Source organism: Pteropus alecto, unplaced genomic scaffold (assembly GCF_000325575.1).
Source record: "Pteropus alecto unplaced genomic scaffold, ASM32557v1 scaffold24, whole genome shotgun sequence".
NCBI classification, from domain to species: domain Eukaryota; kingdom Metazoa; phylum Chordata; class Mammalia; order Chiroptera; family Pteropodidae; genus Pteropus; species Pteropus alecto.
Genome location: NW_006439192.1, coordinates 21,831,540 through 21,854,823, shown reverse-complemented (window position 1 = coordinate 21,854,823; position 23,284 = coordinate 21,831,540). Strand labels below are relative to the sequence as shown.

Sequence of the window (23,284 nt, the reverse complement as noted above, 5' to 3'; positions counted from 1 at the left end):
TATATCCAGGATATCCTTACTATTTGTATTGTTCCTATTGGGAAAAGGCCATGGGGTCATCTAGTATTACTTTTTTCTCTTTTGATGCCAACCAGGTTTCTTCCCTTGTGCTAGAAACTGCTTTGTCCATTTAACGGCAAAGAAGGCGGCTTGATATATTTTTTCTCTTTTCTTCGCAAACATGTTTATTTTTGTGTGTGTATTTTTCAATTCTCCTTTTTCTCTTTTAGTGTGTCCTGATGCAACACCACACAGGCTTCCTTGTCTCCATGAGTCTGCAATACTTTCGTCAGTATTAGCAGAGGGATTACTGATCTTCACATTCTGTTCATACTTAGAGTGTGCGATGATCCATATGTGTCCTTTGATGAGGGCGCCATGTCTTAAATGCATTACATATTTAGAAGGTACTTCTGATAGTCACGTGTCTCTAGGATACTTTACGTTTTCCTTGGCATGTTCTTTTATCAAATTAAACAATTTATCCATTTCTCAGTGTGAAATGAACTTTAGACTCCTTGTTTTAAGGAAAACAACATTTTTGCTATCACGATTCAAACAAAATTTCTCTAGCATGTCATTTCATATAGATTTATTCCCACAGTAACGCAAGAGTTCTCCCTGTTATTATTGTTCGGAATCATTCTGACCAAAATTTAGATCTAACTTTGACAATTAATTGAATCCTGGACATTAAATCTTGCAATTCAGGAAAATAATTCTATCTCTTGAGTCAAAATTCTGTTCAGGCCTTTTCAACACCATTGTCAAATTTACCTAGTTTCCCATCTTCCCTGTTATTAGCCCTTTTCCTACTGAAAACTTTGTTTTCCTGTCTCACCCTTTGGGGGAGGGGGGAGTAATTTACATTCTCTATTAATTTTCCTAAGGCTAATTCATCTTGGGGCTTCCAGGCTTTCCATCTGCCAGATCCATTTTTGCATGTTCTTTTGCAGTCTTCGTGAATTTATCTAAATTTGAGCCCTTCCATCATTCCACTTTCTATCACAAACATCAAATGAGAGTAGACATATTCATCTGCTCTTACATTAATGCCAAGAAATTTTTCTATAACTTGTTTAGCACTCTCAAAATAATTTTTCATTTCTGTGTCACACCTCAAAACTTTCATAAATTCCTTTGGCTAGTAAATAGAAACTAATACACTTTCTTGGTTGTAATCTCTGTTGCTTTAAAATTAATATTTCTACTGTATTAAAAACAATGTCACAGAGGACATGTGATGACAACAGGATAATTTTTTCTCACCTTCCAATTTCAAGGGGGTATTAGCCACCCATTTTACAGAAATCTTCTAGTAATCCCTTTGTTTCTCTGATTCTTTAAGTTGTCTTTTTTGATTTTTCCAAACCCATGTCACTGTACCTGACAGAGAGTTAGCATTTATTGACTCTATTTTACCTGGCCAACTCCTGTTAAGCATCAACCATTAGGAAGACAGTGAAAACATCTGCCTCTCCTTACCCTGACCTCAGAGAATATTTACTTCCTATTGATCCCCTTCTTAGGGTCGCCAGATTTAGCAAATAAAAACATAGGATGACCTAAATTTCAGTTTCAGATGAATGGCAATTTTTATCTGAAATTCAAATTTAACGGGGAATTCCGTATTTTATATGGCAACGTTGCACCTTCATCTTCCTTCTCTATGACTTGAGTTCCAATATGATGAATGTCACAATAATGTCCTTGAATTATGATTAAGACTGATCTGTGCAATTTCTGCCCAGATAATTTGGGAAATTTAGCTTTGAATTCTCTGTGATTGTGTATTAGTTTCTTAGGGCTATAACAAAATACATAAACTGTATGGCTTAGAACAACAGAAATTTATTATCTCATAGTTCTAGAAGCTAGAAGTCTAAGAACAAACTATCTGTGGGGCTATACTTCCTCTGATGATGTTAAAGAAAGATCTGTTCCGGACTGTCTTCTAGTCTCTGGTACTAGCTTGTATCAAGTTAGCATGACTCCAATCTTCACATGGAATTCTCAACATACATGTCTGTCTCTTCACATGGCATTCTTTTGTATAAGGACACCACTTATATTGGATTAGGGGCCCACTCTCCTCTAGCATGTTCATCTTAGCTAATCACATCCATAATAATCCTATTTCCAAAAAAGGTCATATTCTGAGGGACTGGGGGTTAGAACTTCAATATATCTTTTGGGGAGACATAATTCAACCCATGAGGAGATTAGGAGAGATTTTTTAAAATTCAATTTTAATATTATTTACACTGAGACAAGACAGCAGCTCAGGGGCCTAAACATGTTCACGTAAGTTAAAGATTTAAGTAAATAGGAATATTTTTGTATAAAATAAAAATATGTTCTAGAAACTTGGAACACCCTAGTTAATGATAGGATATTGCAGTTATACAAAAAATATAGAGCAGAGACGTTTTAATGGCATGGACAATATTTACATTGTGTTAAATGAGTAAAGGTTACATAGTTATATTAATTTATTGAGTGAAAATATTTTCTGGCTCCTTAGCTATGTGCCAAAGGTCCAGCCACCTAATCTGCACACATGATTTTAGCATTCACAAGAAAAGAGGTAAATTGATAGTTAGTCAAAGTATTCATTTGTTACAACTATAGTTATGATTGATGTGATAATGAAAAATAAAGTATTATAAAAACATATGTACTCGAGAGAATTAGAGATTAAAATATCTCTGGTATTTTTACACAAAAATAAAAACTAGAGCTATTTTAATTTTGTAAAAATACATTAGAGCATGAATCTATGTATGTTAGAAATGAAAAGTGTTTTTAAAAGATATGGCTCCTTGCTTTTTAAGCTCTGGGAACAATATATTCATTTTTAAAATTCCCACTTAATTACTTAAACATCCCTTACTTTCAATGGCTTCTCATGGCACTTAGCATAAAATCTAAACTCTTTGCTAGGCTTGTAAGTTTTCTTTTTGTAGTTCTTATCTCCATCTTTAACCTAGTCTCCTGTCACAGTCCTTTAATTCCCTCATAGCTTGCTCTTCTCCAGCCACACTGGTTTTCTTTCTGTTCCTCAAATATATCAAGCTTGTTCTGGGCTCAGAACCTTTGTACTTGCTGTTTCTTCTACGTACAAAGCCGTTCACTCAGATCTTGGACAGAACAACCTGTGCTCATCACTTAAGAGGACATTTTGGACAACTAAGATAGTTCTCTATGCCAAACCCACTCCTATTGTATTGCATTTGTACTGGTGTTGCAACAGTTTCAGTTTCTGGAATCATCTAGTTTTAAAAATCAGTTTATCTACTCTCTCTCCACCAACAAAGCACTAGTACCATGACAGCTAGCATTGGGAAATATATTTAGATGGAGAAACACATTTTCCAAGAATTGAACTTATTCAACAAATTTAAGGTATTATGTTGACATGGCATTTAAGATTTTGATGAAAGATAATAAGAGAAGGAGTGTGAAAATAAGACCAGAAATAAGTCAAGAAGATAGAAGAGTGATCCCTCACCAACAATGATCCAGGCCTGCTCAGGTTAAAATCTGGTTATGTTCTGCTTCAATTTCATTGAATGAATTAGTGAAGGAAGGAGAGATGAAAGTAAGGATGGAAAGAAGGAAGGAAGGAAGAAAGAACGGCTCAACAATACAGCCTCAGCTCTGCAGCCTCTGGCTTGGAGGAAGCAGGTAGGGGAAGGGTCTAGTACCCAGTGCCGAGATGCTCAACATCACTGATCATTAGGGAAGTGTACATCAAAAGAACAACGAGATACCACTTCAAGGAAGGAAGGAAGGGAGGGAGGGAGGGAGGGAGGGAGGGAGGAAGGAAGGAAGGAAGGAAGGGAGGAAGGAAGGAAGGGAGGAAGGAAGGAAATGCTTATATTCTCTAGGGGTAATAAGTTCTGTATTTTTTAAAAAATCATTTCCACCCCATTCCCATAATTCTAGAACTCTTCATGCTTCTTCTGTCTACATGAGCTAGGCCTGCTTCTAATATCATGAGGATATGTGGAGAACTGTCAACATTCTTCTATACAAAACAAGCCACTGTTCTGTTGTAAGAATTCATCCTAAAAATAATATTTCTGTTTAAGAGTTAAGACAGCATTTATTTTGAGTCATTGTTTTGGCCTAATTCATAAACATCAAGAGACGTTTTTGTCAATCAAAGACAGGAAAAGTTTTATAGCGGGTAGAAGAGGACTTTGTGAACATGTTGTGTTTATAGTCTGACAAATGCTCCATATACACATCCCCAGAATTTGTTTGGTTTCCCTCCCTTTACCTTACTCATCGAAACCTAAATATTTAATGTGTGAGTTTCTGTGCAGATAAAAGTGGCTCAGTGCCAGCTCTGGGTTAGTTCCTTGCCTAAAGAACAATGACAAACTATGGAGAGTTATGTATATCCAATGTTGTCAGTATCAGTTGTAATAATCAATGTTTTTTTTTTTGTTTTATTCTCATACTTAAACCAGCATCTGCTCTGTCTTCATAATAAAAATGAATGGGTTTTTCCAACTGTATTTTATTATCTATTTGGCTTTGTGTTTGAAGATCAATATTGTTGCACACTTGATTGCATCTCTTCATTACCAATCAATTTTCCCCATAGGCTTTTTTTGAATTTGCTAGAATTAACTGCAATCAGAGCTCCTTATTTTTGTCTATAAAGCCTGCATTTAAATTAAAAACGAGTTTTCCTCCAAAAATAGTTTATTGCTTTTGGCTACGTTCTACTCACTATCAAAACACATACACAGAAAAAAAGAGAAAAGAAAAACAGGCAAACAAACAATTAGAATGAGAAAAATAGATCATAGTGCGTTTTATAGATATAAACATTTCATAAACTTATGGATATTTTACATTAGTATGTGTGAAAGCTGGGTAAACGTAGATTGACATGAGCTTAATATAATTGCATTCTGATATTGCTGTATCAGAAATTTCTATAACAGTTATTAGCATCAGCTTATCATACCTTCATTTAACTTTAAAAAAAAGTGAAAAGAAGGAAATGTTTAGTATCTATCTGTAGTCTTTCCATTTTGGTGCACATCTCATTTAGATAGATAAAATATGTTTCTTCCAATTTGAGTTTAACAGTAGGAAGTTTTACTAAGACACTCTATTTTAGAAGGTTTCGATTTCTAAATTTAAAATATTCTTTACACTTTTGTAGCATAGACTCTTCCTCTTGCTGCTAATTAAGTCTGTGAGTCTGGTCAGTGTCTAACCAATTATGTCTTTTATATATATATTTATATATATAATTTTACATTGGAAACATTTAGCCTTTTTAACATCAAATTTATCTGAAAGTATTTATTTGACAATATGCCTTGCCTATGGCTACCCATTATTCATTTCTAAATGCTAATGTGAAACAAACATATTTCTTTTTTATTTAAATTTGATTCTAGGAGAAAATGTGTAAATTTTATCTACATTTCAGCATACAACCTTTGTTTGTAAATCTAAGACAAAATGATAATCAAATGATAATCTTTTATAAGCAAAACAGAAATTAAAAGAGAAAATCACAAGTAAGCTTAGCTAGGTGATTCACTACCATAAACAATATGATGAGAATAACTTGTATTTACTACCATTTTTGTTTCTTTTACCTTTATCTTTTCAATCTTAATTATAAGAATAAATCACAATTGTTAAAAGATTTCGTCAAAAGCATGGTGTTAACCATTTTAGAAAAGGTCCTGGAAAAAAAATCAATAAGAATACCAACGAGACTGATGTTCATAGAATAGGTGACATGCCCTTCAACTAGAATTTATTCTAAAAATGTCTTTTGCTGTTGACAATTATTTAGTCAACATTGTAGAGTAGCTTTTTGGGTGATAAACACTTTCTGGCTAGTCACATATACTTACCCTTATCACAGATGCTACTCCTAGTCCTTAATTTATCATCAATTTTGATACTCTTATTTCTGAATGTGTTAATATAATCACATCAAGAGGCCAGGATCCTATACACAAATTTAAGGTATTTTTATAACAATAGTTGTTGGTGACATTTATTGAGCACTTACTATGAGATAGTCACTACATAATTATATTTACTTGTCTTAATCACTCTATGTGATACATTCTCATGTTGCCTTTGATGACCACAGAGAGGTTAAATTAGCTTTGCTCTAGGTCATGTGTATGAAGAGATGTTGAAATTTGAAATCAAACAGTCTCACGATAAAATCAATGGGTTTAAGCATTAGGCTATACTTGCTTTAAGTGATAACTAAATGAAATACGCTATTTCCTTAGCCTAAAATCACAGTGCTCATGATAGTTGTTACATATGTATTTGTTGAATGAGGATGGAAAAAAGTTAAAATTTTATATAAGGAAAAAGCCACTGAAATTTGCTTTGCATCCAATTTTGAATTGTCAGCTATATAACTTGGCAAATGTGAACTAACCCACTAGAACTTTGGTTTATTCATATATAAATTGGTATATTAATATTTGGTAATGGCCAGATTTAATCACTCTGTACCTTTCTTTTAAAAAATTTTACAAATATTTCTTTTTACATTATCTTTTTTTTCCTAGAAGGTGATGAGTTTTTGTAGGATGTAGACAATCTTATTTATCTATATAATTTAGAATCTAAGCAGTGTTTGACACATGGCAGTCACTTCATATCAATACTAATCAAATTAAGAGTTTAATTAAGTTTAGTTATTTTTAATTTGCATTTCTTATCATAATTATTTTTCTAAATGTGTTTTTCTTTTCACTGACCCATGAAGCAAAGCTATATAATAAATTGGGTAAAATATCTTATTTGATATAGCTGGAGCAACATAATCTGTGCTATTAAAATTTTTATGTTACTAGTCTGTAGATTGAGAGGGCATAGTCCGTTACCCAACATAAATTTTCTATATAAAAGATGTAAAAGAATAACAGTAAATTTTATGAAAGCTTTCAGTAATCATTTTTCTTGTCACCTCAATCTTCACCTCATTATAACCAATAGATATCTATTTCCATGCTTTTAAGTTTTACACTGTCAGACATTGTCAATATCTAATGGTGGTTCTAAAAGAAGTTACAAGGAGTAAGAGAATGAACATTGGAAAGCTGAAGTTTGATAAAAATCTGATTGTTTTTTCTAAGTAAAAAAACCAATAAGCAAGTCATTCAATCATTCAACTATAATGTTAGGCAGTGTGATTAGTTTTATGTTGGAATTTTAAAGAAATTCTTTGGCCAGGAACAGGCATATCAATGAATCTGAAGTTGTATCACTTTTTAAAAATGACAACCACTGTTGGCTGCCATTCTCCTATACCTAAAATTCTAAATTTACCTAGAAGAACATCATCATTATCATCCTGTTTGTTTTGGAGTTTCTGGTAAAAATAAATAAATAAATAAATAAAAATATAAAGAGAAAGAAAAGGAAAAGAAGGAAGGAAAGAAGGAAGGGAGGAAGGAAGGAAGGGAGGAAGGGAGGAAGGAAGGAAGACCTTTTATTATAGTCTCATTTTATGATATGTAAAATAAATATACTTAATATGTGTCTGTACCGTGGTGGGTTTGGGCCCTTAAAAACACTTGAATACCTTCCTATGTCATCCTCTCTACCCCATCAGCATCCTAGTTCAGTCTTTTGTCTTCTCTTTGGAAAATTCTTACATCTTCTGGCTTGTATCATTGCTTCCAATATTACCTCCAATTCATGTTCATTTTTCTAGAAACATATCTCTATGTGATTGTGGATTATTATTACTCTGATTTCATTTCCCACTATACTCTCCTTTGCTCACTGTCCTATCCCCATAGGCTCCTCCTTGAGCACACCTAGCAAGCTCCCACCTCAAGGCCTTAACACTCACTATTCCCTCTCCAGAGAAAACTCTGCTTCAAGATAAACACCTGACTTGCTATCTCAATTCATTTGGGGCTCTATGCAAAGTTACTTCATTAGTGAGCACTTCTCTGACTACCTTATACATGAGGGGTTGCAAACTATGGCCCACAGGCCAAATTTGCGTGCAGTCTGTTTTTGAATGGTCTGTGAGCTAAGAATAGTGTCTATATTTTTAAATAATCAGAAAAAAAAATCAAAAGCAGAATAATAGTTTGTGACAAACAAAAATTATATGAAATTTAAATTTCAGTGCTCAGAAATAGCATTTTATTGGCACTCAATCACAGTCATTCATTTACTTACTGTCTATGTTAGCTTTTGTACTACAATAGCAGAGTTGAGTAGTCACAACACAGACCACATGGCCTGCAGAGACTAATGTATTTACATCCTCTCCTTTACGGAAAACGCTTGTTGACTTCTGTTATACAATACAGAATATCATATCTCCCAAACCAATCCATTCCTCTCTAACTTCTGGTCTCTGTTTTACTTTTTTTCATAGCATTTATCACCACACTATTAAGTAAATGTTTTTATTCACATATAGTATACAGAAAAATTAAAAGATTATATATATTACTAGGTATGCTACCCAGATCAAAAAATAGAATACTACAGCCTCAAGAAAGCTTGCAGAAACCCCTCATTCCCCTCAATTTAACAACTGGTCTGACTTATATTACCATAGGTTAAATTTCCCTCTATGTGATCTTTATATAAATGAAATCATACCACATATGATTTTTGTGTCTGACATCTTTCACTCATCATTACATTTGTTATATTTATCTATATATTTTTTGTAGCAGTAGTTCATTCAATTTAGTTGTTTATATTATTTCATTGTATAACATAAACCCCAGTTTTTAAAATTCACTTTACTCTTGATGAATATTTTTATTGCATCTATTTTGGACTATTACACATAGTGCTATTATGAACATTCTTATGCATGTCTTTTGGTGCTCATATATATGCACTTCTGTTGAATGTATACCTGGAGGTGAGAGTGTTAAGTTACAGGGTATGCAAATCAGCTTTGATAGATACTGTCGACCAATTTTCCAAAGTGATTGTACTGATTTCCACTCACTAGAAATGTTTGTGTGTTCCAATGGCCCCACATGCTTATCAACGCTTAATATTTTCTATTTTTTGTACGTTAGCCATTTGTCTGATCTTTCTCATTTGAATGTGTTGCCCTTCATGAGAGCAGAGACTTTATTTAGCTAATTTCTGTTTTCACAAGTGCTTGAAACTGCAAGTATTTAACTAGTATTGAATGAATGAATACTTGAGTGGTAAAGCTGTAGGAAAAAGGACAAATTTCATTCCAGAGTCTAAGGTCCTTTATCAGCTGGTGCTAACTTACTCTACTCTGAATTGCTATAACATTCATCTGTGCCTTTGTAATAACATTTAAATATATATCTCATGAATTATATATTTTTAACATTTCTTATTCTTCCTGTTAGAATCAGGGTTCCTCAACCTTGACACTATTGACTTTTTGGGCTGGATAATTCCTGGTTGTGAATGGCCATCCTGTGCATAGTGAAATGTTTAGTGGAATCTTTTGTCTCTGGCCTCTATCTACCAGATGCCAGTAGTACTGACTCTCTAAAGTCCCCTTGCTCCTCCCCCAGAATAGTGACAACCAAAAATGTCTCTAGACATAGACAAATGTCCCCTAGGAGGCAAGTTTATTCCCAATTGAGAACCATTGTGCTAGACAATGAACTACATAAAAATAAATGTTGTATCAACTTGCCCCACTCCTGTTTAGCAGTTTTACTCACACTAACTGCTTCGACTACGAAAACTTTATTAGAATTTCTCCTTGCTATATATCACAATCACCTGGAAAGCTTTAAAGAAATACAGGGTCCCAGAGTCTAAGTTTAGACTCTACTGAATCCAAGCCTCTGGATTAGGGTCAAGGAACGTAAAAGGCTTGCAGGCCATTCCTATGAGTAGCTTATTCTGAGAAAGATTTTTCTTATGTGTTATATTTATAAATGGACAAATAATTCAAACTGAATGTCAGATAATGCTGCACATCTATTCCCAGATATGAAGTTTTTCCCCTGTGAAACATACAGATAACATGTTTCATCCTATTCATTTATTATCTGAAAAACATATTCAATTTATGAATATTGTATTGATCTAGGCAATTTATAGTACTTACATTCAAGAGTTCTTATTCTTAATAAGGTCTTTACTTTGTTTTGAAGCATCTCTGTTATTGTAATTATTTTTTATTCTTCCCACTTTCTGTGAGCAATACAATGAAAGAAGAATTTTCTTAATTATACCATCTTTACATCTCTATATTCCCATTTGGGGGTAAACATCGTAATAGTAATCAGAACAGGTAGCAATGGAAAAGAAACAGAGACTGCTCGAGAGATAAAAGAAGGAACCAATTTATATGTGCCTCTCCCTCTTGACTTTGAATTGTAAAATTCAACAATATTAAACACAAAAGAGATTGCGTTTTGCAACTACATTTTTTCAAGTGATATATACATCGGGCTGGTGCAATTACACTTTTATGCAATGGAAAGACAATTTTTATATTTAACTTTTAGTTTTTATTGATTCTGGGGTAGTTTATTGTCAGGCTTCTATATATTTCCTTAGATTTACCAAATAGAAAGAAATACATTTTGACTTACTGTCAGAAACTACGATATTGATAATATAATGCAAATGTTCTTATATAAAATTTCTAGAGCATCTGAAAGCAGCTACCTAAAAGATCTTTGGTCATTTTCTATTTTTCTATCAATTCAAATTTCCTTTGTTTGGTTTCCTTCTTTAGTGGTAATTGTCACACACCCATAAAACAATCGAGAATGGTTATAAAATTATGGGCCACCTTTATAGTGTACATTTGATTTATTGCCAACTAACTAAATTTTAAGCCTATTATTAAAACGTTTCAAGTTCTAAAAAAATCATCCATGCTATATGCTGCTATAGCCCAATATACATTCTCTCTTTCTTTCTTACCTCCAGAATTTAATTGTTGTTTGTTTGTTTTTTTTTTTTTTTTTTTTTGAGACAAGTATTGTAGAGCTTAAAAATAAACAAACCCATAACTTACATATCCCTTAGATCTATAAGTGGCCATGTGACACAATTGTGACCAATACTATAGAAGCAAAAGTCACCAAATCAGGTTTCTAGGTGAGCTCTTAAAAGTGATAATTTCCCCGTCACGTTTTTTTTCCTCTTTGCCCTTCCTCTTCTTCCTATTCAGAGCTTGAGGGTAAATAGCCATCTTTCAACAATGAGGTAAAAATTCATGAAGACCAAAGGCAGACTCAACAGAAAGAGAGAAAATGTGGATTTCTGAAAACATCATGATTCCTTCGAACTAGCAAGTCTTATTACATGAGAAAATGAAACTATTAGCTGAGTCACTCTATTTTTTTTTTTTTTTTGGTTGTCAGGCACAGATTGCAAGGACCTTGTCACCTTACGATCCCTTATATTTTTTATTTTTTACACCTACAGCACCTGTTCTTCCTAGGTGGTCTCCCATCCAAGTACTAACCAGGACCGACCAGGCTTCTGAGATCTGATGAGATCGGGCTTGTTCGGGGTAGCATGGCCATAGAGAGCTGAGCCACTCTAAATTGTACTTTCTGTTATGTTCCACTGAACCAGTCCCTATCTGATAAACCATCTTTGTACCATAACCTTGTGACATGACTCATTCTCGTGTCTCCTGTTCTTTTCGAAATCTTCCTTTCTTCTTATTCTTGAACTTCAAGCAATTTTTATATTCATTCTATTCTTAGCATGGTTGCCAAAGTTGCTAATTCTACTGATTTGTAATCTTCACACTTTTCCATTTTGGGTTCCATTTTATTCTACGGCCTCTGTTTCAGAAAGCTGGTTATATTTTAGAATGTTTCCATTATTTACTTGTGCTTAACCATAAAACCAAAGTTTGTTGATCCTTCACTGTCTGCCTATATGAAAGCAGTCCTATGATACTCATTGGAAATTTTAGGAACAAGCTTCACATAAACTTGGGTTTCACACTAGTTTAAAATAAGCTACGTTCTTTTTTTTTGGAGATCATCTAATGGTAATATTTTTATATCCTTTTTATTTATTTATTTTTCAAATTCCCCAGAAATAATCCTCCTATGTCCTTCGTGGAAGATATAAATCTGCTGCTAGCATGTTAGCATTCACAGCAGAAAAGGCTGAATAATCTCAATATTCACTTTGTAAACTTGACTTCTTTTTTTTTTAATTCATTGCCCACATCTTCTTGGTGTCTCCCCTTGCAGAGGCTCTCGGTTTCCTCCATTCCAAGAATAAACTCCAGTCTTCTTCCAGGGTGGATAAAAGATTGTTGCCTGCCTGACTGGCTGGGAGATGTGGAAGTGAGGACTGTGGGAGAGGAGTGTCTACTTGCTTATTAAACAGCCTTTCATTCTACTACCACCAATTCCCAAAACTTTGTGGGTTTTCAGATATAAATCATGTTGCTTCTTGCTCTACCCATTGCCAGCCTTGATTTGAGCTTTCACAGTTCTCTAGTCTGTTATCGCTCATTCATTTGCTTTCTACTTCCAATATTTTGTTGTTATTGCCTCCTTTCTTATTATTTTTGCCCCTGTGGGTTTATACCTTAAAACAAAACAAAACAGAACAACAAAATCCTTTATGCTGCTTTTGTGCACACTTGAGAAGAAGCAGAGGTTGATACATATTTCCAATCTCTCATCTTTAACCAAGAAATTATACTTTCATTCCAGATGTTTATTATTAATATAACAAACAAAAATATGCATTGTACTAAATACTGAAATATTTAAAAACCAGTGGTTAACATTACTGTATTTCTTTTGAATCTATTTTCTCTATACATTTATTCAATGCTACTTTTAATATATTTTATATTTAAATTAATGAGGTATAACATATATTATATAAATAAAAATATATAAAATAACATATAAACATGCTTAATACATGCATTTTAAAGTAAATTATCATCAATTTTGTAGCCTGCTTTTTTTTATTTCCCATTATATCATAAGAATTGATTCATAAAATAAAATTTCAATTGGAGCATAATTTTTAATGGCTACCCGATATTCAGTCTTATAAATGAATTTATTTAAAGTATTGTTAGACTCTAAGATTGTTTTCTGGAATTTAGTTTGTTTTTGATGGGTATCCTTCTCCCACCTCTGTTCCTCTCCACAAGTAGTATGCTTACTGTCATCACACTCCCACGATGAAGAAGAGTTCCTTGATCTCTGTTTGCTGACAGAGGAGTATTACTAAATCAGCTCTGGAAGATCCTTCAAAACTACTCAAGAAATATTTCTTGAGGGGCAGAACAAAAATTGCTAGAAAGTTTCAGTGTGTGGAGTTGTTGCTGCCGTTGCTGATTGTGCGTTATATGCCTCTGTGTGTGTGTGTGTGTGTGTGTGTGTGTGTGTGTGTGTATGTGTGAGTGTTTCTAGTGTGGTTGGGGAGAGGGCAATAAAAATTCCTTTTTTTTTTAATCTCACATTCTCCATGGGGTATGTGGGCAAGCTAACTGCTATATAAATACCAGTTTATCTGACATTCTCATAACATACATATTGAGATTAATCTTCCTAGATCAGCTATAGGATTAGAGACTGGACTGTCCATGAATGTAAACCATTTACATGCATATTAACTTATTCACTTTGTTTCACTAGTTTTGATTGAATCCCAAATGTACTCTTGGTGACATCTTATTTTCTAAAAATATCATGATTTCATTTTTGAAAACACTTATCTGGTATGAAAAAGTTTATTTCCAATAAGACCTCATACTCCGTTTCCATGACTGCAAACACCAAACAAAAGACACTGCACGATGGTGAGCACTTCTTGAGCCTGAAGACCAGTTTTGCTGCATAGGCATTGTTTAAATTGTGGGTCAACATTAACCAGAATAATGTTTATCTTTCCTAAGCCTCACTTTCTTCATATAAAAAATAAAATCTCTCTCTCTCCTCTCTATCATCAGAGGATTAATAACAAGGTCAAATGAGATCATTTCAAATTATCCATTAAGTATTTAGGGAAATTACAGAAGTCCAGAATCATGAAAACAGGAATTAGAGCTTCTCATTCCTCTATCTTGAATGACAATTCCTCTGTAACTAACTCCTCCCCTCTATGCTTCCACAGCATTTTCTTCAGTCATGGACAAGATTATCTGATGGTTGCCTTTTCCTCTAGAGTCTAGATTGTGTGCTCCTTGAGGGTGGGGATTTTGTTTTAGGTCCCTGGCCTCTAGCAGAATCTCTGACAGACCACAGGTCTCGGTTGATGATTAAATTATTTTGAGTGGGGTGTGCTTTGAAAGGAGCTTTATAAACATAGCTTTATAAATATAGGCACTTTGTAATGATGCTCTCTGTACAGGCTCTGCATCATACAAAGTTCTTTCGTGCGTATTACTCATTCTCTCTTATTATCTCCCTGCAATCCTGTGAAGCAATATTAATATCTTCATTTTGCAGAGAAGACTTAGAGTGAGATAGATTTTAGGGTAAGAAATGAAAACACTATTAAGTACCCCTGGCAGTTTATGTGAACTCATGAAAAGCAGTCCCTTGGTTATTGAGTGTAGGAATGTGCCTCTCCCAGATTGTCAGTTTGGCAAACTGAGGCACGTTCAGGGCTCATTTCTTCAGCACCACTGAATGTTCAATAATTATCCCATATCTACTAAACTTTAAACATCCGAGTGAACTAATCAGAGGTATAAATTAAATGATTTATTGTTGTTCTTTGAGAAAAATGAAAGCCTTATTTTTTTTATTATAAAAAAGTTTTGATGTTTAGTTCTTGTTTTATAACTTGCTCTCTTTACATTGGAGGTTTCAACTTAATTTTGCGTCTCTTATGCATAATCTCTTTACCTTTAAATGATCTTTTATCTTTCCTGGAAACAGCTGACAATGCTGATTTTCAGTTCAGGACATTTTCATAATTAAATTTTAGCCCTGAGGAAAAAATTGTACACCTCATCAAGTCTTCTGCCTCTGTAGCAGAATAACTTTAACTGTCCTGAATACCACTTGCTGCTATTATAACTTAATCGTGAATTAGGAAAAACAAAACTGCTGTGTGACTTCTGACAATGTTAAATTCTATTTAAATTGAAGCATTTCACATAGTGTTTTGACATTGCCAGTAAATCAGTAATATGGATTCTTGTAAGGGTTCATCTCCGATGAGAGGCCTTGACCCACTGGACAATCAACACATAGTTAATCACTTTACATTATCTAGTGCAAAACCATTCCTCAAAGTGATAACACATTGTTGGGTTTTTTTTGTTTTATTTTGTTTCATTTTACGACAATCTTTTATTTGTAAATTGAAGACTTTTCAGTTATGTATTTTAGCTCGGCTTTTTTCTCACTCTTTGCATGCCAGCTGTATTTTATGAAGCGATGTAATTGGGGCTAGTTTAGATAGTCCTGTCAAGTAGCTGCAATGATTCTTCCTTCTGGCAAATAAACTACCACATGGGTATATATGAAAAAGTCACTTACTTTTGGTATTCATCAAACTTCCTTCTCTTTTGCAATAGTTGTAATGTGTATCGGGCTAATTGTTGCACTAGTTTTGCCCATTTTTCCTTCGTAGAGGCAAAGGAAGATATTATTGAGTTTGTTAACAAAAAGAATTCTGACTTGCACATTTACTTTTACAAAAACTTAGAGCATACGAGGCCTCTCATTATCTGAATCATGCCCGAATTTACGTTCTCGGTACACATTTTCCTATAAAACATGTGCTTCGGGCAAACTGGAATACTAGCTATTCTATCAACATCGTTTCAGGTACTAGCACACTCCTGTCTCTCCTCAGGCCCCATGCTCTGCAAAAATTCCTCACCTAGTTTATATGTCAATTTCCAGTTCAAATATCAACTTCCCTCCATAGCTTGTACTACTCTGTGCCCCTACACATACCATTTCCCCCTTCCATTTCCAAATAAAATAAGTTTAAATGTTCTCTCTATAATGGCAAATACTGTTTTAATATATTATGATTATTCATTTTCACAATGTCTACTATAAACATATAGACATCAAACTTCCAACTGTTTAGGGATTTTATAGATATCTTTTTATTATTGATTTGTAATTAATTCATTTGTACTGAGAGAACTCATTCTGTCATAATTTCAATTTTTAAAAATTTCTTAAGACTTATTTCATGGCCCAGCACATGATCTGTCTTTGTGAATATTCCATCCGACTTGAAAAAAGTGTGTAATATGCTTTTGTTGTGTGCTCCATTCAATCAGTTTGATTTGACTAATAGAGTTGCTCATATCTTCTATATCCCTTCTGATTTTCTCCCTGTTTCTATCAGCTGCAGACAGAGGAGTATCAAAATATCTAATTACAAATATTCATTTTTATTTATTTTTAAATTTTGTTTGTTTTATTCATGTATTTTGAAGTTCTTTTATTAGATGCATATACTTTTTATTTTCTTGATAAATTGACTTCTTTATTATTCTGAAATGTTCCTCTTCACCTGATATTACCCCTTCTCTTTTTGCCACATTACCTTAAACCAGACTCTTACCTTCTCACTAAGATTATAGGACAACAATCTCCTATTAGTTCTGTTTCTTATTTTGAAAAATCTAAGCACTGCTGCTAGAATGAATCCAGATGTTCAAATAATAGGTTTATAAAAATGTTAGTCAGCAAAACCATTTACCATTGAGAATGCTTTTATTTTAATACAACATTATTATTTTATTACAAAGAGAGTAAATTTCTTTTAATTTAAATATAGAGAGTTTAGGAAACTTTGAATTTCTATTCTTCATATTACTAAGAACAAATTTGCATTTGATTTTTTTCCACAAAATTGAGCAATTATGCTAAAATAACTAATATATGAAGGTTTTCCAGAGAATTATTTAGTTTAATTCTTAAATAAAGAAATTTTTTATACTTAAGCTGTGTTTAGTGTATTTCTTTCAACTATAAAATATAATTAGTCTAATGTGTTTGCTACAAGAAAATAATACAATTCTTTCAAGAAGCTTTCTTTGGGAACGTGAATAAAATAATTAAAATAATGAATTCCAGGAAACTGAACCCAGAAAGCAAAGCTTCTTTTTGTTTCCCTAAGGATAATCCTTATACTAAATATGCAATTTTGCAAAGTTTTGTTTTCCTTATCTTTAGATGTTTTATTTCTCTTTTTAAAAAGTAAATAAAGATAGAGAAGCTCCAATTATCCCAGTAAACAATGAAAAAATTATTTTTCAAAATTGGTTTTGGTATCCAGAAAAGGCAAATCCATAACAAAAAGTTAATGAATGACTGCCAGGGGTAATTTTAAAAGGTTAATTTCATGGTGTATAAATTACATCTCAATTTAAAAAATTGGTTTTGTATCAGTATAGTTAGATTACATTGAATTCTAAAAGCACCTTGGGATCTTAACAGATTGATAATCCATTCAGCAATGGAGAACTGCTTCTCCAAGAGTTTTGAGTGGATTTAACTCTTACAAGGCAGCAAGTGTGCTTATTTATTTACTGATAGTTTTGTAAATATCAGTACAAAGTCACTGAATGGGTTTAACATTCTTATAAGGGAGTAAGAATGCAAATTTATGTACTGATATTTTTGACCCAGAGCAGATATATTCAATTTCTTTTTTTTTATCAACTTGGGATAAGCATAAACAGTGAAAAGAATTACAATTATGAGTTATTAACAAAAAATATGTGTAATAGTGATTGAAATTGAACTATTTATATCCTGGATGAAGCCAGTAACATTTAATCAGTCTTTAGAAAATCCTCTAATAGCTTATGCTCTGGAGAATGTTATAAAATGGCGTATCGGGTCATTTTGAAGAAATATCACTAGAGTAATTTTTAATGATGTCTATACCTTTTTGTAGAGGTCTTGGTTCTATAAACCATGTTTTGTTTGTTTGTTTGTTTAAATGACATCTTGTGAGATTTTGCTTTATATAAAAATTTTAATTTATAAAAGAACATATTAAGGAAGGTGAGTATTTATATTACGAATGAGTTCTTTGTAGTTTTCTTTTCAATCAACTTCTCCAGGACGTTTTAAACTCTGTGTTCTATCTCTCCCCACAAGATTGATTCTTCAGAAACACACCTAGTGCACTCAGAGGTGAAATGTCTGACACTGGGGAGTCCCAGTCATATCAATAAGAGCTGCTTTAAAATGCCATGGCCCATTTTACCACCCAAGGCAGACATAGTAACACTTCAAATGAAAGATATCAGACTTCATACTTTTCTCTGAAATCTTACACTTTTATTTGACAAATTAAGAGATCTCATAGTATACTGAAGTTTGCTTCATAGCCCTCCTGCCCTTCTTGTACACCTCTAAATTAAAACGAAATAATCTTTGAAAATACAATATCGTCCTTGCAGACATGAAAAAAATCAACCACTGTTTCTATTTTATGGTTGATAAGTTAAAATATTAATAATTGAGCTATTTGCTACTAATACTTATGAGGTAAAAAGAGCCCAATGTAAATTTTTGATTCAGAGATGAATTTGCTATGCACATCTATAGTTTAAATAAAGACAAAGGGAGGAATTTGATATGAAAATTAAGCAACTTTGACATCCTACCATACTTATTTCTTTCAATTAAAAAAAAAATTTCATATAGAACATATTTAATTTTAATGTGAAATATTAAAAATGTACATGGCAAACTTTTAGCAATTGTACCTATTTAGAACAACAACATAAGCCTGGATGTAAATTGAGGAGGATTTCAAAGAATAAGTAAAAAATATTTTTTCCTATAATAATAAATTATTTATCACTTTATTATCAGTTAAATTAGATTGTCAACGATGTGGTAGGTCTTGGGTACAGAGTAGTGAACAAACATAAACTTTTAGAGAAATCTTGAAACTTCCCACGGGTTCTAGGAAAAGAGCTCATCGATTTTGAATTTTTTAAAAAAGTTCACGTATTGATTTAACAACATGATTTCTCTGGCCCTTTCTAGTTCTTTGTAGGCTATAGTGAAAGGTAAATTATAAGTAGAGTACTATGAATGGACAACTGCTAGAAACTGACATACAAAAAATCCAGGAATCTGGGACACTTAATACGGGAACAATATTCCTTTAGCCATTAATTTATTATAATTGCGTATTTTAGAAAAATATATTTGTTGTTATGTCACATAAGAACAAAGATCTAATATAAAACAAAGTATAAAATATTTTGAAAATGTTATCACTGCATATTTTATTTTTATTATGCAAATTCCAAATTTGATGACATTTATAATTTTAGATTTAGAGAAAAAATTATCAAGAAATTTCCTACTTCTCTGCTTTAAAATGTCTCATGAATCTTTAAATTTTTGTTTATTTTCCTTTTTACCTTTTCTCGATGCTATTGTATTAATTTTTAGATTAAAGTCCATACTATGAAATTTATATAATGTTTTTGTTTGTTTAATCATAAATTATATTGTTTTATAGATCATTATTTCTATGTTCTTCTACATGCAATATCTGTTTTCCATGCAATATCTGTTTTCCATGCATTTGCAAATGTCAAGTTTATTATATTTGCTAACTCCGAATTTTAAGTTGAATTCTTTGTATACGATTATTTTTATCTCTTCTCCAGATTTCTTACTATTGAGCTCAGAATCCAAATGACTCTCAACAAATTATTGTCTACCAAGTGCAAGTAATCAAGAGTAGGCCTTTTGAAAGTGAAATAAATGTTCCACAAAAAGAAACCAACACATAGATGCTGAGTACAGAGGAAATCTCTGAATTGTGAAAATGTGACACAGCAGGTGGTTTTTACCTTTTGACCTTCAATGATTCTAGTCACTGGCATTAACAGGTTGGTGTTTTGCTGAGCGCAAAGCAATTTCTGTGGCAACTTTTTATATAGGGCCAAAGAGCAAACTAAAAAGCAGAAAGTGACTTTGAATGATTTCTGAGCAGCACAAAGACATCATTGAATTGTTTCTCTTTGTACAGTATAGGAAATGTTTAGCTCCATTGTGAGTCTTAGAATAGGCTTTTTAATTGTTTAGTCAGCAATAGAGGGTATTTATCACACTTTTTCAGTTCTTTATTTTAATAGATAATACTTGAGTATCTAGCAACACTTTCAGCTTCAAAATTCAGAATAGATTATTTCAATTTTTGAAAATGCAAATATAGCTTCCCTGCATCCTTTGGGTATTAAAATTTTCAGTGACTAAGTGAAAAGAAATGTATTTATTTAGACTTATTACTTCAATCTACAGGTTTACATTTATATTAGTTAATATTTAATTCAGTGTTAGCTTTTGTGATATAGAAAGAGTGAAAATTAGGGAGAAAAGGTTCATACACAAAAGAATTATTATAACATGCAGGAGGATGCAATTAGACACCTGAATTATGTGAATGCATCAAACTCTCAAATAAGAAGACCCTGCACAAGGCATGGAGTAGTCAGTAAAGTTTCCAATGAGTGGTGAGACTTGAAATAAGTGTTAATAGACGGACATAGCTGAATAGACAAAGGGAAGAGAGAGGGAAATGATTCGTCCAGGCATACGGAGTGGAGTTTGGTTTGGTTGAGGTCTTAGAGATCCAACCCTCTAAATGGTACGTGAACTTCCTTTATGTCTGTGTTAATATCTGCGGTTGTTTTAGTTTAAAAATTAACTTTAGAGCCTCTCTTCAAGTCCAATCAGTCAAAGAGTGCCATCGATTTCTCTTTTGAAATATCACTCTTATCCATTCTTTCTTTTCCAGCTCTGTGCTGACACTGGTTGTGGCTCTTCTCTCATGTTTGGCTTATTCCAAGAGCTTCCTCACACATTTTGCCTCTAGTGCATCCCACCTCAAATTTAACCTGCACACCAGCAAGCCATCAGATAAATGATCTTAAAATGACTCTTTTCATCATATCATGAACTGGTTTATAGAATTATCTTTAAAATTTAGACTGTTATTTGAGGATCTCAACATGCTGCAAAACTGTAATTTCCCTATCACATTCCCCAGCGTCATAGGAATAGTCTTAACAAGGGTTATCTATATTTTTCTTTAAACGTATGCCCATTTCAAACTCGGTTATTTTCCTAATGCTATGAATGCATTCCTGAAACACTCTCTAATCTCTCCATTATGCTAAATCATAACCATTTTTGAAGCTACAATCATTATTCTCCACGAAATCATCCAAGACTATGCCACTTGTAGTGAATCTCACTTCCTTGAAGTCCTACAATGTTGTTTCATTTACTTATATGGTACTTATATGCTTTACATGGTCTTGCTAATAACTTTAATATTTGCCTATCCTGCCTTTGTATAATCTCCTCCAAGATAAGTACTGAATATCAATAACATTTATTTGACTACTGCACAATGTCTAACTAAACTCTGTATATCGTAAAGTGCTTAATTAAATGGGGTTAATCAAGTGGAAAATAAGATTAGCCCTGCTAAAGTCGGACCAAATTAGGAGAACTTTGGATATTTTTTTAAATTATTGATACATGAACAAAGAGAGATGAGTGCTTTCTAAGTTTTGACTTTAGAATTCAAAGAACGAATCTAAACCTGATATCTCAAATCTACAAAAAAAATGTCTAATCTTTCATCATCTGAAATTATATAGTGCAAATTTAGCCAGCTAAAAGTGGGAGAAAGAACTTCAATCCTTAACATTAAAAACAAAGAAGCAAAAATTCTATTTTCTTACATAGTCCTTTCCACCCCTACCTTACACATTTCATATGATCTCTCATAAAGGGAGAGGATATTAATGAAAATAGTACTTATTTTTTTCTATGCAGTTATTTATGAGTAAAAATTGTGCAATTTGAGGCTTTTCTTATAGTTTGAAGCTGTTTCTATAATCAATTCATTTATTTACTCATTCAACATTTAAAGAGTATTTATTATAAGTCATAGTTATATTATAAGTCAAGGTCCGTGAAGATATAGGAAGAAAGTAATATGAACATGATTCTTGCTTTTGTGGCTTATCTTATGATTAGTGATATTTAATTAAAAAGTGGTTGGTTATCATGATATCTAATTCATTTATCTTTTTACATGTAAAATTGACTGATGATATTATTTATAATATCTTGTCTAGAGTAGACCTGAAGTTATCAGAAATTACAATGTGAGGAAAAGTTACCAAAGAATAAAATAATGTAATGATTGCTTTCAGTCAGAGTCAATTTGAATTCTTTTCCTTTCTTCTTAAACTCTACCAGTGTGTAATAAAATATTGAAGTACGTGAAAGGCTCTAAGATGCTAAAAACTGGACCATATGGATATTGCTATCTACTTTAGGCATAGTCCTGTCTTTAACCTATTGAACTAATTTTAAGTATTTAAGTATGTGTATATTATATCTCCAAATAGGTTATGCTTTTCTATATTAAGATCATTCTTTCACACCTTTATGTTCAGGTCTATATCAGTTTCTCAGTTTCTCTTTTTACCTATACATCTTTTGCAAAACCTCTTAGGCCCAATTCAAGTTTTAGATGATCTATGAAACCTCTCTGATGCTTCCGGTACAAAAAATAGCAATAAAGCACATTTTTATGTGCTCTTTTGTTCATTAATTGTTTCATGGTTATACCTTTTACCTAACTGATTTCAAGGAGTTTTGTGAGAAGAGATGTTTATTCCCATTGGTTAAAAAAAAAATTTCTCTTTGCCTAACGTAGTTCTATTTACATAATATGAAGTTAATACTTTATGTTAACTTTATATATTATTCATATATAAAATATGAATAATATTTTATTCATAACTGATAGGAATAGCTTGATGTAAGTTGGCTTATGATTATGTTATTTCAGGTATACTACAGAGAAAGAAACAAACAAAACAAGTAAATGAATGAAGACTGGAATGAATTTCTAATACTAACAATTACTTATTAATGAAGAGATTCTTAATGGAAGAATTTTATCTTTTTTCCAAGTACAATGATAACTCAGGGTTTCAGTGAAAAGAGATAAAAATTTATTGTTTTGCTTTGATAAAATCAGAGCCAAGTGCCAAAGGCAGAGTTTTTAGAAAACCAATTTAGTTTAGAGATTATTTAAGTATTATTTTTTTGCCTTCATAAATCTATGTAATCTCAAAAAGGCATTTCCTTAATTACTTGGCTTCGATACAGAAATGTACTGAAAGTCTTTTGTTAAAAGCTCCAGACCTTTTGTTACACAGCACATCAATAACAGCATGTACCAAGGATGGAGGTTGCCTAGCAAAGAAGGCTGGCTTTGAGATTTAATGGTCCATGTTCAGACTTAC

General features: G+C 32.6%; 1 protein-coding gene across 1 annotated transcript in view; it reads right to left on the bottom strand.

Annotated features, from left to right (window-relative positions):
• Positions 1-23,284, bottom strand: part of ZFP42 (ZFP42 zinc finger protein) — a 93,885-nt gene that overhangs the window by 36,841 nt on the left and 33,760 nt on the right.